An 18365-nucleotide genomic window follows, 5' to 3' on the forward strand; every position below is an offset into this window, starting at 1 on the left:
TCGCTCAACTTCCAACTGAGATAAATCAATAATGATGCCACCATTCAGCAGGAAGCATTTTGGAGAGAAAAAACTGCACCCACGTTCCCAAATATGGCTTATAAACGTTCTTTTACATTTAAAGTGGGATGTGATATAGACATGAATATTTGCATTAGTATAGATTTTGCTTTACTGATAGAGATTTTAGGTCAATTTTGTTATATGTATATGCATTTTTGATCTTAATTAAGGTATTGTGATTGTGTAGTTCATTTAAAAATATAATGTATATAGGTTATTAATGGATAATCATTAGTAATAGTCAAGTCTGTAGTCATGTTAGTTAGATTTTCTAGCTACATAGATATATATATTTCAGTCAGATAGGTATTATTCATATCTCTCTAGACTACAAAATAGGCTATTTAATGTTTTAGTACCTTAGGGTTTTTCATGACAGTGAGACACTCTACTCTTGGTAGCACATATCTACTTCAGGAAGAAGATGGGCATCAAAGAGGATCCTTATGGAGTTTGATAGCCATTTGGGGAAGAAACTGCTGTTGCCTGGATTGTTGCATAAACTGTACACAGAAAACACTCAGAGAGAGGACTACTGAACTTGCCTAAAGGTGAGATGATCTTTTCATGTTCCTGATTCAGGAAAAGGTCAGCAAAACATTCTTCAAGACAAGCAGATTGTGACTGCCTTTGACATTTCCTGCTTCATGGAAATGTCTGCTGGAAACTATGGGCCTGTAGGCTGAGGATGGAAACACCAACGGTACAGAGGAACTTTGGGTGACTGTCCAGGCAGCGAGATGTCTCTGTCATTTCTAGAGTTTGAAAATGGCTTACTTTTTGTTTGCTTAGGCAATACTGTATTATTCTGGAGTCTCTGATGGAGTTGAAGGATAGATAGATAGTTATAGTTTTCTATTGTTATGATAAAAGATAAAATAGATATAAATATTGTAACTGTAATTCTTGCTTGATAACTGTTTTGTTATATGTAATTTTGCTATGTTAAAGTTAAAGATTCCGTTCTTGTTTAAACAGAAATAGGAGTAATGATGGAGTATAGGTCATTGGTTAACTAAATAAAGAAACTGTTTGGCCTGCAAGGTTAGAACATAGGTGGGTGGAATAAACATAAGAGAATGCTGGGAGGAATAGGAATTGAGCTTAGAGATGCCATGCACCTCTCCCATGGGCAGAAATGGTAGCTCTGCACTCTGAGGCAGATGGCGATACAGCCAGCCACCAGGTCAGACATGCTAAATCTTTCCTTCTAAGCGCACCTCGTGCTGCAACATACATTATTAGACATGGCTTAAGAGGCTGAAAATAATGGGGCAGGCAGTGTTGAAATGAATAGTTTTGTGTTGTTGTTTCGGAGCATAACCTTACAAGGCGGCCCCATGGGGATGCAGCACTGCTGCTCAAATTTCTACAATCAAGGGGGAAATGGAAGAAGGGAAGAAAGAAGAGAGAGACAAGGAAGAATGGATGAATTCAATCATTCATTGGAAAAATGAGTGAACCAATGAATGAGGAGACCTAGTAGGAAAAAATGTGCTGCATTCCCTCAGAGAGTCAGGTCAAATTAAGGATTGACAAGGTTTTCCACTAAGGAGGAGGCTTATTCCATTTTACCTTCTTTGTGCTCCAGGCCCACCCACAAGAGTGATGATGAGGACAGGGAGAAGAAGAGGAGAGTGTGTACCAGAATTCCCTGGTACAATTTCTCACCCAAATTGTAGCCAAATCACCTGACCTGGGACAGCTGATCTACATGCTGGACCCTAACTCCCAGTTTGACAACTCTAACATTTGAACCAAGTTTGTGAAGATGAAGGAACCAAAAATAGCCCAGTTACAGGATGGCAGGTTCCTTACAGGATGGGAGTCAGACATCAGTACCATACTGGTATTTGGCGGTTTGATGGGTGTGTGGGGTCTTTACCAGACTCCACCTAGCATAATGGATTCCCTACTTTACTGATATTATGGAGTTCGGTGCATTCATCATATGTGTGCATGTCACACAGTAGTGGGCATCATATGTACATGTTTATCCTGTGTGTGGGTGAGTGTGTTCATGAGTTTTATAGCCCAAGTACTACAGAACATGATCAATGAAAGGGAACACTGTTTTCCAGATATGGCAGGGCAATTATTTAAATGAACTGACAAGGGTTGGATGGCATGGATAAGACCTTTGAGAGTTCAAGGCATACCGAATCCAGGCATGACAAAGTAGGTGGCAGACAGAATTCTGGCAAAACTAAGTAGGTAGCTTGATGTCCAACTTACTGGAGAAGAGCAACTGAGCGGAGACACTTTTCACTAAGCAACATGCTCTAGTGGAGATCAAACATCCTTTGACTTACAGCCAGTATGAATTAAACCATTCATCAAATGAAACCTAATTTTCTCTGATTTTGAGTATACATTTGTGTCCCTTCCTGATTAATCTACTCTTTATCCTCTTAAGTCCCAATACCTCACGCTGATATCGGTCACATCTTTCCATTTGACATGTTTTCCCTCAAGCTTCATACCGCCCCGAGATCATACAACATTTTGTCCCCTCTCCACTGCTTCCTTGACAGCCATCTTGTCCTTTACCACACCACGTATCCCCAGTCCTTTACTCTCCAAGGGGAAAAGACCATAAATCCTGCTTTGTTTTGAGGCATGTATTTCTGTGATGCCCCATCCACCAAACACAATCCATCATTGACCAAATAACACAACATGTTAATAAATTTTTATTCTTTGAGCAAGAATAATCCATTGGAAAAGATACCAGGATTAATAGAAGACCTGAGGTATCTCTGTAAAAAACACATTCCCAAAGAGAGAATTAAGTCTGCCCCTCAAAATTTGAGAATTTCACTTTAACAGATCTTCACCAAATCATAGACATAGATATGGAAGTCATTATCAAACTTGATGAAATACACAGAAGGTTTGTTGGGAACTTGGCAAATAATTTTACCTATCTCTTGGGTTCCATCTTTTTTGTTGTACTGCACTCTTTTGCCCTCCAAGGAATCCCTGCCTAATTCCAAAGTCACCTCTACTGGAGGACATTCAGGCGTGATGTGGAGGTTGCCTTCAATGGAATCATCATGATGGTGGTAAAGGTACAGGACCGGATCATTCTCGTTGACAATGTAGAAACAGGTCATTATGGTCTGCACCTCACCTGGGACCACGCCACTCCACTCTTCCTTAGAGCCTGGCATGATGTGGGTTGCCTTCCAGGTAGTCATCCAGGAGATGGTAAATGTACAAGACCGGATCTTTCTTGTAGGTAATATAAAACCAGGTCTTCATGATTGGCACCTCTTCTAGGACCATCCCGTTCCAGTCATTCTTAGAGCCATTTGTGCCCATGAATGTATGTTTCACTGCTCTGCCAACTATGGTGTTTGAGAGATGAGTGTCTGTCACCTGAGGAAATGGCACATTATTAGGCAGGATCTTCAGGTTAAAAATCCTTTCATCACTATGAAGCTCCAAGTCATAGACACAATCAATCCCATCATATTTCAACAAATAGAGAGAGGGATATGTTGGCAGTTGATCTAGAATGATAGCTTTCCAATGGGTGACTGGTTCATTGGCTTCCTTCCAGCCATGAGAAATTCTGCGGCCAACAATATTCTCCAGGGCCTCAAAAGGCTTACTAAGTTTTTGCTTCTGGAGCGATGGCCCATTCTTCTTCTGGAGATGTGGCATGCAACTCATATTAAGAGGCATCTTCATCATGGTGGGAGACTTTCTGAGATAGGCCACAGCACTCCTGTTCCACTGTCTCTTGGCTCTGTTTCTGTGCTTGGGCTTCATAGCTGCCAATCTCTGCATAGGAAGAACTCTTCAGTTTAAATCAGACACAAAGTGGTTTCCTCCACCATAAGTGCCTGCAAGGATAAGAAAGTGAGGATGGGAGGTCAAGGCTCTTTTTAGGAATAACTTTGGAGCAGGTGAAAAAGGCAGGGCTGAATAGATTTGGATACCTAAATATAATATGTTCTTAATAAATTAATAGGAAAATTATCAAACTCTTGTCTACAGCTCAGTATATGTGTATCAGAGACATATTCCTGCTGCAAAATGCAATTGACCTCTACTGAGAAACCTACTTCCTGACTTACTACATCAATGAGAGAGGAAGCTATGCCTATACCTAAAGTGAGAAAGAAATATCTGAACAGATGGCAAAGAATTCAAAGAACAGCCACTCCTCTCCTTACCACTCAAGCTACTGGTTAGTTGGCTGATCTATAACCACCTGCCCAAGGTCATGGCACTCTAGTACACTGGCTCTCTCTATTGTGTCTCCTGATCCAGATCCAGGTTGATTACATAAAGATATTCTGTATCTTCATTAGAGAAGTGAGTACTGTGAGTCAAACTGCCAAAAGAAAGAAACATTAATCTGTGCAACAGCACCTATTAGAAATAATTATCTTTTAAAACACATATGGACAAAGAGGATCTTTGCCATTTAAGTGGACTGAGGAATTGGACATTTTTAGCAAAGATAGAGTGGGGAGAATACCCGACATTAACCGTCCCCCAGCTATCAAATATAGGAGCTGTTAACGACATAAATTTTGGACCCAGAGCAGATTTGAAAGAAACCTTTCTTTGACTACAGAGGTCCTAGTTGCTTCCTAAACATATTTACCAAAAGAAAATATCTTGGCTCTCTAGATTCCAACTTCTGGAAATTCGGTTGAACAGTTGTGGAGCCCAAGATCTGAACTGACCTCCTCAGCCACCGTGAAGATAGTAACCCCACCTTCACAGAAGACTAGTGCTTCATGTGGAACAGAGTTGCCACCCCCAACCAAAACTTTGTGACATCATCAAGGCTCTACTTATGTCTTAAAACTCCTCCTAGCCAGGTTTCTTCCCCACTAACCCCCAGAAATATCCAGCATACAGGTCCTAAAATGCTGCTCATACAGACCTATGAAGAACCAAAATAAAAACCCCAATCTTCTTCCCAATTACTTGAGTCATATTTTCCAAGTAACTCAACCCCTTTATGTGTTTTTTTTTTTTCTGTAAAATAATTTTTGGTCTGAGTCAACAACTCACATGAATGTTTTTTTTTCCTAGCTCCAATGTCCTCATTGGTTATTTTCTATTGATTTTTCCATTACTTCATAATAATAATTATCAAACTTTCCACTTCTCTTCCTCCTCCCACATTCTTCTTGCTCCGCAAGTAAACCTCTCCACTCAAACACCAGTCCAAATAGAGGGCAGAGTACTTTGAGCTGTGGGATGTCCAAGCCTACCCTTCATCCATCCAGATTTAGCAAGGTATGCATCCACAAAAAATATGATCACAAAAAGCCAGTGTATGATATGCAGACAATTGCAAGTGCCATTATCTTTGGCTTCTCCGTCTGCCCCAATTGTCAGCCACATTCAGAGCTTCCAGTTTGATCCCATGTTCTTTCATTCCCAGGTCACTGGATTAGTTGAAATCCCCTTAGTTCAGGCACAGTGTCTCATAGTGTGGACCAAACCCTTATATTCCTGACATCCTTGCTCTTTTTCTCCATCCATCTGCTCTTCCACTGGAGCTTGGAAGCTCCATCTAGTTTTCTGATTTTGACCCTGACTTGATCTCCATCATTTGCCAAACAAAAGTTCCATGGTGGTTTTCAAGATAGTCATCAGTCTGACTATGGGACAAGGCACACATAGTTCCTAGGGACATGTCACAGTGCGGTCAACTTCTCCTCCCTGCTTAAGTACCTACAGAGGGTCACCCTATGGCCTTCTGAGAACCACTCGAGAGATATCGATCTTGACATCCCCAGAATGGCCCCATAAATTGAGATATCATCAGTGTATGTGCATTAACTTGTGTGTGTTTGTGTGTGTGTATTTAAATCACAGTAAAAAATGGATTGTAACATTGAAGTTTCTTCTCATCTTGAGAAGAATATTTGCTACAGAAACACTCTCACAGTAATAGTGAGAGTGTAAACTATCTAAGAAAGGAGAAATAACTGGAGGAATCCCCCAGGAGTTAGGCTCAGTGTCCCAGGAATTACGCCCAAGGAAAGTCAATGAACTCAGTGATGGAAGATAAAACCCAGCCTAAATAAAACCCTAAATCATTTAGGTGGAACATGAGATACTCTTACAACAGTTACAAGAGGTCTAAAATGCCTGGACTGGAACATAAGGGGAACACAATGACGTGGAGCTGAGAGTGCATGGCAAAACTGATTGGATCTGGCAAAAATTATGTAAGCATACCAAGGAAACCAACAGTGGGACAAAACCCTAAGAAATCTGTATGACAACATATCATGTTGAACATAATGAGATTTATAGACAAAGGAAAGATCTTAATTATGTCACTGTCACACAGGTGATGATGAACCAGTCCCATCGTAGAGTGACTCCCTGCTGTGTTTAAGATAACCTGTCAATTCTGTCTAGTCAGTTACAAGGAAATTTGCATTAATTGCACAGATTAACTATCAGCATCATTTACTGCACAATCAAAGGCAAGGCAAAGAAATCATAGACATGTTGTTGAATGCTGATGATGTTATTGGGAGTTTTGATGGGTTTTTTTCTTAAAGGGAAATCATCGGTGACTCTCATGCATGAAGCAGATCCTTTCTCTGAGATGTTTCCTGAATAGCCACTGAGATACCAGCCCATTGAGTTGTGGTCTCTCTCTCTTTTAAAAAGCAACTTCTACCTTCAGCTTGATCTCTTGCTTGAGCTTCACTTCCAGCTACTAGGCTCCTTTTCTGATCCTGCAGAGGGCTTTTGTAAGGGATTGTGATCTCTAAGTTTTTCCCCTTTCATGAACTAATCATTCCATTAATCACAATTCTAAACTGCTGTGGGAGTTTGTTTGTGACTTATGCCTTCACATGTGATACAAGCGACCTGTGTGTATAGGGCCTTCTCTCTGTTCATGTGGGGAAGGAATGGCAGCAGGAGTAGATGGCTGCTCATTCTCTGTAAGGAAATCAGTAAACAGTGGGCACCAAGTACAAGGAGGTCCTGAAATATTAAGTCTTGTCCTTTCAAGGCCCCAAAGCCTCCAGCTAGGTTCAGGGTCATGACAATCTCCAAAACCCACCGAGCATGAAGTATTCAGAACCAGAAGCCTGTGTGTTCCATATCACATAAATTCATTGTGAGTACACCAATCTGTTTTTTTTTAATTCTAAATTATTTTGTCCCATCAGAACGATCTATATTACCAATTAACCAAATTTGCTGCATCTTTGGTGTCCTAGAATTGCTTTAAATTGTTGCTGGGACAGTCTTACAAACCTTCCTGTGCTGTTATGAGACCTTAAGGGGACAGCACTTATTTCAGAAATCAAAGGCAGTTGGGTTCAATCCTATGGTTAGCTGTTAGCTAGACACTGGAAGGATGGATTTGACTAAGAAAGGGAGACAGCATACATGGAGGCAGGTAACCTTTCCTTTGCAAAATGACCCATTTTGAGGCCTTACTTCAGGCTCTTCTCTTCTCCTAATCTTGGTTTTTTTATTAGTTTAGGAGAAGAATTAAAACTCCATTTACAGTATCTGTGAACCCGAATGAGTTAAGTATGTGTGACCAACTTGATGTCTGCCTGTCTGTCAACAGGGCCAGAGTTCAGGGGCATCTGATGCATAGCACAGGAATGTCAGCCATCAATCTATGGTCCACCTAACTCTACAGCATTAGAGTTGTCATGGTTGCTCATCTGATCTTCCTCATATGATCTCCATCCAAAGAGATGTCAGAAAAATCCTCCCCTGAGAGTGCAAGTTCTTTACAAATGAAAGATTATACAACAGAAGACACATGGGAGGTTTATATGGGCAAGCTGTTGAAAGGATAAAGTGACAGAAGAAGTTTATTGATTAATTAAAGAAAGAATCCGCTTCAGCTGATAGGTTAGAACGTAGGTAGCTGGAGTAAACAAAATAGAATGCCGGGAGGAAGAGGTAGTGAGCTCAGAGAAGCCATGCTCCCCTCTCCCCGGCAGATGCCATAGCTCTGCTCTCTGAGGCAGATGTCGATGCAGCCAGCCACCATGTCAGACATGCTGAATTTTTCCTGGTAAGTGCACCTCGTTATACTACACTGATTACTAGAAATGGGTTAAAATGCTGAATCTAATGGGCCAGCAGTGTTTAAAAGAATACAGTTTTTGTGTATTTATTTCAGGCATAACCTTCATGCGGCCATGGTGCTGGGGACACAGCCTCACTGCTCAAATAACTACAGAATGGCTTGCAGCCTTGTGGACAACTGAATCCACTGAAAGCCTGAGAAAGCTTGGGAAAGAGTAAAGCATGTTTTCTTGGCAGCAGCGATTTCTCGGTCTGCTCTGCTTGCTAGAAGAAAGCAAGGGCTCTCATCTAAAAGAGGCTTGCTGACTCAGCTTCAGCTGCAAAACCCTGCAGCCCTTAAGAGGTCCTGCCACAAAACATTTAAATGGTGTTGATAAAACCCAACTGAATGCTTGTATGTTTTCAGCAGTAGCAGGAAAAAAAACTGTGTTGTTTTAAAATGCCGGCTTTCTGGGCCATCCTGCCTGGGCAAACTCTGACTGTTTGAGGAAGGAGGGCCAGCTACAGAAAGAGGGCTTGAGTGTTGTCTGTTGCAGCCTCTTTGATGGCAAGGACCTTGAAACACTGTAGACTTGTGGCACTGAATGCGGCTCTGTTCGGTACCTCAGCCACAAGGTTGGAATGGCAGAAAGCTAAGGAATGGGCTACATCTGGCCAGCAAAGCCACGGCTTTAGTCCTACTGAGATTGCTTGGTAAATGAAAGACTCATGTGGTCAGAAAAACAGAGAGAGAAATAGAGTAAAGAGAGATTCAAAGACAAAGAAAATTTTTAAATGATTTACAGTGTGTTACAAGTATGTGCAGGCTAAAATTTGAAGTTCTTAAAGTTAAAAAAGGAAGAGAGTTGTTGGGTGTGGTAGTACACACCTGTAAACCCAACACATGGGAGGCAGAGGGAGATTGACCTCTGTACCTTCAAGGTGAGGTAGCACACGCCTTTAATCCCAGTGCCTTGAAGGCAGAGACAAACAGATCTTTGTGAGTTCAATGTGTAGTAGCATACACCTTTAATCCCAATGCCTGAAAGGCAGAGAGAGGCAGATCTCTGAGACTTCAAGGACAGACAGGTATACAGAGTTATTCCAGCTCAAAGATACAGAGAACCTGTCTCAAAAGGAAAAACTAAAAAGGAAAAGTAAACAAAATAGAGGTTAAATTGAAGCGCACAAAGATGGAAAATTCACAGCGAATTTTGATATTTTATGCTATTATGTTCTTCTTGAATCATTTGAATTTTGAGGCAGTAGCAATAGCTGCTAAAAGATGTTTCTTTATAAAAGCTGCTGAAATAATCCAACATAGATATTTTGAAAATGCCTTGACTTTGAAATTAGGATCTAAGGACATGATGCTTTGGAAAGGAGTTTCTATTTTGTTTTCACAGAGGGTGATAGTCTGTGGATGCCTCTATCCTTATATGGTAGGATGGACCACGCCCTACTTAAAGGTTGCTGTGAACACCTTTAAAAAATTGCTTCGCTCAACTTCCAACTGAGATAAATCAATAATGATGCCACCATTCAGCAGGAAGCATTTTGGAGAGAAAAAACTGCACCCACGTTCCCAAATATGGCTTATAAACGTTCTTTTACATTTAAAGTGGGATGTGATATAGACATGAATATTTGCATTAGTATAGATTTTGCTTTACTGATAGAGATTTTAGGTCAATTTTGTTATATGTATATGCATTTTTGATCTTAATTAAGGTATTGTGATTGTGTAGTTCATTTAAAAATATAATGTATATAGGTTATTAATGGATAATCATTAGTAATAGTCAAGTCTGTAGTCATGTTAGTTAGATTTTCTAGCTACGTAGATATATATATTTCAGTCAGATAGGTATTATTCATATCTATCTAGACTACAAAATAGGCTATTTAATGTTTTAGTACCTTAGGGTTTTTCATGACAGTGAGACACTCTACTCTTGGTAGCACATATCTACTTCAGGAAGAAGATGGGCATCAAAGAGGATCCTTATGGAGTTTGATAGCCATTTGGGGAAGAAACTGCTGTTGCCTGGATTGTTGCATAAACTGTACACAGAAAACACTCAGAGAGAGGACTACTGAACTTGCCTAAAGGTGAGATGATCTTTTCATGTTCCTGATTCAGGAAAGGGTCAGCAAAACATTCTTCAAGACAAGCAGATTGTGACTGCCTTTGACATTTCCTGCTTCATGGAAATGTCTGCTGGAAACTATGGGCCTGTAGGCTGAGGATGGAAACACCAACGGTACAGAGGAACTTTGGGTGACTGTCCAGGCAGCGAGATGTCTCTGTCATTTCTAGAGTTTGAAAATGGCTTACTTTTTGTTTGCTTAGGTAATACTGTATTATTCTGGAGTCTCTGATGGAGTTGAAGAATAGATATATAGTTAGAGTTTTCCATTGTTATGATAAAAGATAAAATAGATATAAATATTGTAACTGTAATTCTTGCTTGATAACTGTTTTGTTATATGTAATTTTGCTATGTGAAAGTTAAAGATTCCGTTCTTGTTTAAACAGAAATAGGAGTAATGATGGAGTATAGGTCATTGGTTAACTAAATAAAGAAACTGTTTGGCCTGAAAGGTTAGAACATAGGTGGGTGGAATAAACATAAGAGAATGCTGGGAGGAATAGGAATTGAGCTTAGAGATGCCATGCACCTCTCCCATGGGCAGAAATGGTAGCTCTGCACTCTGAGGCAGATGGCGATACAGCCAGCCACCAGGTCAGACATGCTAAATCTTTCCTTCTAAGCGCACCTCGTGCTGCAACATACATTATTAGACATGGCTTAAGAGGCTGAAAATAATGGGGCAGGCACTGTTGAAATGAATAGTTTTGTGTTGTTGTTTCAGAGAATAACCTTACAAGGCGGCCCCATGGGGATGCAGCCCTGCTGCTCAAATTTCTACAATCAAGGGGGAAATGGAAGAAGGGAAGAAAGAAGAGAGAGAGACAAGGAAGAATGGATGAATTCAATCATTCATTGGAAAAATGAGTGAACCAATGAATGAGGAGACCTAGTAGGAAAAAATGTGCTGCATTCCCTCAGAGAGTCAGGTCAAATTAAGGATTGACAAGGTTTTCCACTAAGGAGGAGGCTTATTCCATTTTACCTTCTTTGTGCTCCAGGCCCACCCACAAGAGTGTTGATGAGGACAGGAGGAAGAAGAGGAGAGGGTGTACCAGAATTCCGTGGTACAATTTCTCACGGAAATTGTAGCCAAATCACCTGACCTGGGACAGCTGATCTACATGCTGGACCCTAACTCCCAGTTTGACAACTCTAACATTTGAACCAAGTTTGTGAAGATGAAGGAACCAAAAATAGCCCAGTTACAGGATGGCAGGTTCCTTACAGGATGGGAGTCAGACATCAGTACCATACTGGTATTTGGCGGTTTGATGGGTGTGTGGGGTCTTTGCCAGACTCCACCTAGCATCATGGATTCCCTACTTTACTGATATTATGGAGTTCGGTGCATTCATCATATGTGTGCATGTCACACACTAGTGGGCATCATATGTACATGTTTATCCTGTGTGTGGGTGAGTGTGTTCATGAGTTTTATAGCCCAAGTACTACAGAACATGATCAATGAAAGGGAACACTGTTTTCCAGATATGGCAGGGCAATTATTTAAATGAACTGACAAGGGTTGGATGGCATGGATAAGACCTATGAGAGTTCAAGGCATACCGAATCCAGGCATGACAAAGTAGGTGGCAGACAGAATTCTGGCAAAACTAAGTAGGTAGCTTGATGTCCAACTTACTGGAGAAGAGCAACTGAGCGGAGACACTTTTCACTAAGCAACATGCTCTAGTGGAGATCAAACATCCTTTGACTTACAGCCAGTACGAATTAAACCATTCATCAAATGAAACCTAATTTTCTCTGATTTTGAGTATACATTTGTGTCTCTTCCTGATTAATCTACTCTTTATCCTCTTAAGTCCCAATACCTCACGCTGATATCGGTCACATCTTTCCATTTGACATGTTTTCCCTCAAGCTTCATACCGCCCCGAGATCATACAACATTTTGTCCCCTCTCCTCTGCTTCCTTGACAGCCATCTTGTCCTTTACCACACCACGCATCCCCAGTACTTTTCTCTCCAAGGGGAAAAGACCATAAATCCTGCTTTGTTTTGAGGCATGTATTTCTGTGATGCCCCATCCACCAAACACAATCCATCATTGACCAAATAACACAACATGTTAATAAATTTTTATTCTTTGAGAAATAATAATCCATTGGAAAAGATACCAGGATTCATAGAAGACCTGAGGTATCTCTGAAAAAACATTCCCAAAGAGAGAATTAAGTCTGCCCCTCAAAATTTGAGAATTTCACTTTAACAGATCTTCACCAAATCATAGACATAGATATGGAAGTCATTATCAAACTTGATGAAATACACAGAAGGTTTGTTGGGAACTTGGCAAATAATTTTACCTATCTCTTGGGTTCCATCTTTTTTGTTGTACTGCACTCTTTTGCCCTCCAAGGAATCCCTGCCTAATTCCAAAGTCACCTCTACTGGAGGACATTCAGGCGTGATGTGGAGGTTGCCTTCAATGGAATCATCATGATGGTGGTAAAGGTACAGGACCGGATCATTCTCGTTGACAATGTAGAAACATGTCGATATGGTCTGCACCTCACCTGGGACCACGCCACTCCACTCTTCCTTAGAGCCTGGCATGATGTGGAGGTTGCCTTCCAGGTAGTCATCCAGGAGGTGGTAAATGTACAAGACTGGATCTTTCTTGTAGGTAATATAAAACCAGGTCTTCATGATTGGCACCTCTTCTAGGACCATCCCGTTCCAGTCATTCTTAGAGCCATTTGTGCCCATGAATGTATGTTTCACTGCTCTGCCAACTATGGTGTTTGAGAGATGAGTGTCTGTCACCTGAGGAAATGGCACATTATTAGGCAGGATCTTCAGGTTTAAAATCCTTTCATCACTATGAAGCTCCAAGCCATAGACACAATCAATCCCATCATATTTCAACAAATAGAGAGAGGGATATGTTGGCAGTTGATCTAGAATGATGGCTTTCCAATGGGTGACTGGTTCATTGGCTTCCTTCCAGCCATGAGAAATTCTGCGGCCAACAATATTCTCCAGGGCCTCAAAAGGCTTACTAAGTTTTTGCTTCTGGAGCGATGGCCCATTCTTCTTCTGGAGAGGTGGCATGCCACTCATATTAAGAGGCATCTTCATCATGGCGGGAGACTTTCTGAGATAGGCCACAGCACTCCTGTTCCACTGTCTCTTGGCTCTGTTTCTGCGCTTGGGCTTCATAGCTGCCAATCTCTGCATAGGAAGAACTCTTCAGTTTAAATCAGACACAAAGTGGTTTCCTCCATCATAAGTGCCTGCAAGGATAAGAAAGTGAGGATGGGAGGTCAAGGCTCTTTTTAGGAATAACTTTGGAGCAGGTGAAAAAGGCAGGGCTGAATAGATTTGGATACCTAAATGGAATATGTTCTTAAGAAATTAATAGGAAAATTATCAAACTCTTGTCTACAGCTCAGTATATGTGTATCAGAGACATATTCCTGCTGCAAAATGCAATTGACCTCTACTGAGAAACCTACTTCCTGACTTACTACATCAATGAGAGAGGAAGCTATGCCTATACCTAAAGTGAGAAAGAAATATCTGAACAGATGGCAAAGAATTCAAAGAACAGCCACTCCTCTCCTTACCACTCAAGCTACTGGTTAGTTGGCTGATCTATAACCACCTGCCCAAGGTCATGACACTCCAGTCCACTGGCTCTCTCTATTGTGTCTCCTGATCCAGATCCAGGTTGATTACATAAAGATATTCTGTATCTTCATTAGAGAAGTGAGTACTGTGTGTCAAACTGCCAAAAGAAAGAAACATTAATCTGTGCAACAGCACCTATTAGAAATAATTATCTTTTAAAACACATATGGACAAAGAGGATCTTTGCCATTTAAGTGGAATGAGGAATTGGACATTTTTAGCAAAGATAGAGTGGGGAGAATACCTGAAATTAACCGTCCCCCAGCTATCAAATATAGGAGCTGTTAACGACATAAATTTTGGACCCAGAGCAGATTTGAAAGAAACCTTTCTTTGACTACAGAGGTCCTAGTTGCTTCCTAAATATATTTACCAAAAGAAAATATCTTGGCTCTCTAGATTCCAACTTCTGGAAAATCGGTTGAACAGTTGTGGAGCCCAAGATCTGAACTGACCTCCTCAGCCACCGTGAAGATAGTAAGCCCACCTTCACAGAAGACTAGTGCTTCATGTGGAACAGAGTTGCCACCCCCAACCAAAGCTTTGTGACATCATCAAGGCTCAACTTATGTCATAAAACTCCTCCTAGCCAGGTTTCTTCCCCACTAACCCCCAGAAATATCCAGCATACAGGTCCTAAAATGCTGCTCATACAGCCCCATGAAGACCCAAAATAAAATCCCCAATCTTCTTCCCAATTACTTGAGTCATATTTTCCAAGTAACTCAACACCTTTATGTGTTTTTTTTTTTTCTGTAAAATAATTTTTGGTCTGAGTCAACAACTCACATGAGTGTTTTTTTTTCCTAGCTCCAATGTCCTCATTGGTTATTTTCTATTTGTTTTTCCATTACTTCAAAATAATAATTATCAAAATTTCCACTTCTCTTCCTCCTCCCACATTCTTCTTGCTCCGCAAATAAACCTCTCCACTCAAACACCAGTCCAAATAGAGGGCAGGGTACTTTGAGCTGTGGGATGTCCAAGCCTACCCTTCATCCATCCAGATTTAGCAAGGTATGCATCCACAAAAAATATGATCACAAAAAGCCAGTGTATGATATGAAGACAATTGCAAGTGCCATTATCTTTGGCTTCTCCGTCTGCCCCAATTGTCAGCCACATTCAGAGCTTCCAGTTTGATCCCATGTTCTTTCATTCCCAGGTCACTGGATTAGTTGAAATCCCCTTAGTTCAGGCACAGTGTCTCATAGTGTGGACCAAACCCTTATATTCCTGACATCCTTGCTCTTTTTCTCCATCCATCGGCTCTTCCACTGGAGCTTGGAAGCTCCATCTAGTTTTCTGATTTTGACCCTGACTTGATCTCCATCATTTGCCAAACAAAAGTTCCATGGTGGTTTTCAAGATAGTCATCAGTCTGACTATGGGACAAGGCACACATAATTCCTAGGGACATGTCACAGTACGGTCAACTTCTCCTCCCTGCTTAAGTACCTACAGAGGGTCACCCTATGGCCTTCTGAGAACCACTCGAGAGATATCGATCTTGACATCCCCAGAATGGCCCCATAAATTGAGATATCATCAGTGTATGTGCATTAACTTGTGTGTGTTTGTGTGTGTGTATTTAAATCACAGTAAAAAATGGATTGTAACATTGAAGTTTCTTCTCATCTTGAGAAGAATATTTGCTACAGAAACACTCTCACAGTAATAGTGAGAGTGTAAACTATCTAAGAAAGGAGAAATAACTGGAGGAATCCCCCAGGAGTTAGGCTCAGTGTCCCAGGAATTACGCCCAAGGAAAGTCCATGAACTCAGTGATGGAAGATAAAACCCAGCCTAAATAAAACCCTAAATCATTTAGGTGGAACATGAGATACTCTTACAACAGTTACAAGAGGTCTAAAATGCCTGGACTGGAACATAAGGGGAACACAATGACGTGGAGCTGAGAGTGCATGGCAAAACTGATTGGATCTGGCAAAAATTATGTAAGCATACCAAGGAAACCACCAGTGGGACAAAACCCTAAGAAATCTGTATGACAACATATCATGTTGAACATAATGAGATTTATAGACAAAGGAAAGATCTTAATTATGTCACTGTCACACAGGTGATGATGAACCAGTTCCATCGTAGAGTGACTCCCTGCTGTGTTTAAGATAACCTGTCAATTCTGTCTAGTCAGTTACAAGGAAATTTGCATTAATTGCACAGATTAACTATCAGCATCATTTACTGCACAATCAAAGGCAAGGCAAAGAAATCATAGACATGTTGTTGAATGCTGATGATGTTATTGGGAGTTTTGATGGGTTTTTTTCTTAAAGGGAAATCATCGGTGACTCTCATGCATGAAGCAGATCCTTTCTCTGTGATGTTTCCTGAATAGCCACTGAGATACCAGCCCATTGAGTTGTGGTCTCTCTCTCTTTTACAAAGCAACTTCTACCTTCAGCTTGATCTCTTGCTTGAGCTTCCCTTCCGGCTACTAGGCTCCTTTTCTGATCCTGCAGAGGGCTTTTGTAAGGGATTGTGATCTCTAAGTTTTTCCCCTTTCATGAACTAATCATTCTATTAATCACAATTCTAAACTGCTGTGGGAGTTTGTTTGTGACTTATGCCTTCACATGTGATACAAGCGACCTGTGTGTATAGGGCCTTCTCTCTGTTCATGTGGGGAAGGCATGGCAGCAGGAGTAGATGGCTGCTCATTCTCTGTAAGGAAATCAGTAAACAGTGGGCACCAAGTACAAGGATGTCCTGAAATATTAAGTCTTGTCCTTTCAAGGCCCCAAAGCCTCCAGCTAGGTTCAGGGTCAGGACAATCTCCAAAACCCACCGAGCATGAAGTATTCAGAACCAGAAGCCTGTGTGTTCCATATCACATAAATTCATTGTGAGTACACCAATCTGTTTTTTTTTAATTCTAAATTATTTTGTCCCATCAGAACGATCTATATTACCAATTAACCAAATTTGCTGCATCTTTGGTGTCCTAGAATTGCTTTAAATTGTTGCTGGGACAGTCTTACAAACTTTCCTGTGCTGTTATGAGACCTTAAGGGGACAGCACTTATTTCAGAAATCAAAGGCAGTTGGGTTCAATCCTATGGTTAGCTGTTAGCTAGACACTGGAAGGATGGATTTGACTAAGAAAGGGAGACAGCATACATGGAGGCAGGTAACCTTTCCTTTGCAAAATGACCCATTTTGAGGCCTTACTTCAGGCTCTTCTCTTCTCCTAATCTTGGTTTTTTTATTAGTTTAGGAGAAGAATTAAAACTCCATTTACAGTATCTGTGAACCCGAATGAGTTAAGTATGTGTGACCAACTTGATGTCTGCCTGTCTGTCAACAGGGCCAGAGTTCAGGGGCATCTGATGCATAGTACAGGAATGTCAGCCATCAATCTATGGTCCACCTAACTCTACAGCATTAGAGTTGTCATGGTTGCTCATCTGATCTTCCTCATATGATCTCCATCCACAGAGATGTCAGAAAAATCCTCCCCTGAGAGTGCAAGTTCTTTACAAATGAAAGATTATACAACAGAAGACACATGGGAGGTTTATATGGGCAAACTGTTGAAAGGATAAAGTGACAGAAGAAGTTTATTGATTAATTAAAGCAAGAATCCGCTTCAGCTGATAGGTTAGAACGTAGGTAGCTGGAGTAAACAAAATAGAATGCCGGGAGGAAGAGGTAGTGAGCTCAGAGAAGCCATGCTCCCCTCTCCCCGGCAGATGCCATAGCTCTGCTCTCTGAGGCAGATGTCGATGCAGCCAGCCACCATGTCAGACATGCTGAATTTTTCCTGGTAAGTGCACCTCGTTATACTACACTGATTATTAGAAATGGGTTAAAATGCTGAATCTAATGGGCCAGCAGTGTTTAAAAGAATACAGTTTTTGTGTATTTATTTCAGGCATAACCGTCATGCGGTCGTGGTGCTGTATACACAGCCTCGCTGCTTAAATAACTACAGAATGGCTTGCAGCCTTGTGGACAACTGAATCCACTGAAAGCCTGAGAAAGCTTGGAAACAGTAAAGCATGTTTTCTTGGTAGCAGCGATTTCTAAGTCTGTTCTGCTTGCTAGAAGAAAGCAAGGGCTCTCATCTAAAAGAGGCTTCCAGACTCAGCTTCAGCTGCAAAACCCTGCAGCCCTTAAGAGGTCCTGCCACAAAACATTTAAATGGTGTTGATAAAAGCCAACTGAATGCTTGTATGTTTTCAGCAGTAGCAGGAAAAAAAACTGTGTTGTTTTAAAATGCCAGGTTTCTGGGCCATCCTGCGTGGGCAAACTCTGACTGTTTGAGGAAGGAGGGCCAGCTACAGAAAGAGGGCTTGAGTGTTGTCTGTTGCAGCCTCTTTGATGGCAAGGACCTTGAAACACTGTAGACTTGTGGCTCTGAATGCGGCTCTGTTCGGTACCTCAGCCACAAGGTTGGAATGGCAGAAAGCTAAGGAATGGGCTACATCTGGCCAG

Source organism: Microtus pennsylvanicus (genome assembly GCF_037038515.1).
Source record: "Microtus pennsylvanicus isolate mMicPen1 chromosome Y unlocalized genomic scaffold, mMicPen1.hap1 SUPER_Y_unloc_3, whole genome shotgun sequence".
In the NCBI taxonomy this organism is placed as follows: domain Eukaryota; kingdom Metazoa; phylum Chordata; class Mammalia; order Rodentia; family Cricetidae; genus Microtus; species Microtus pennsylvanicus.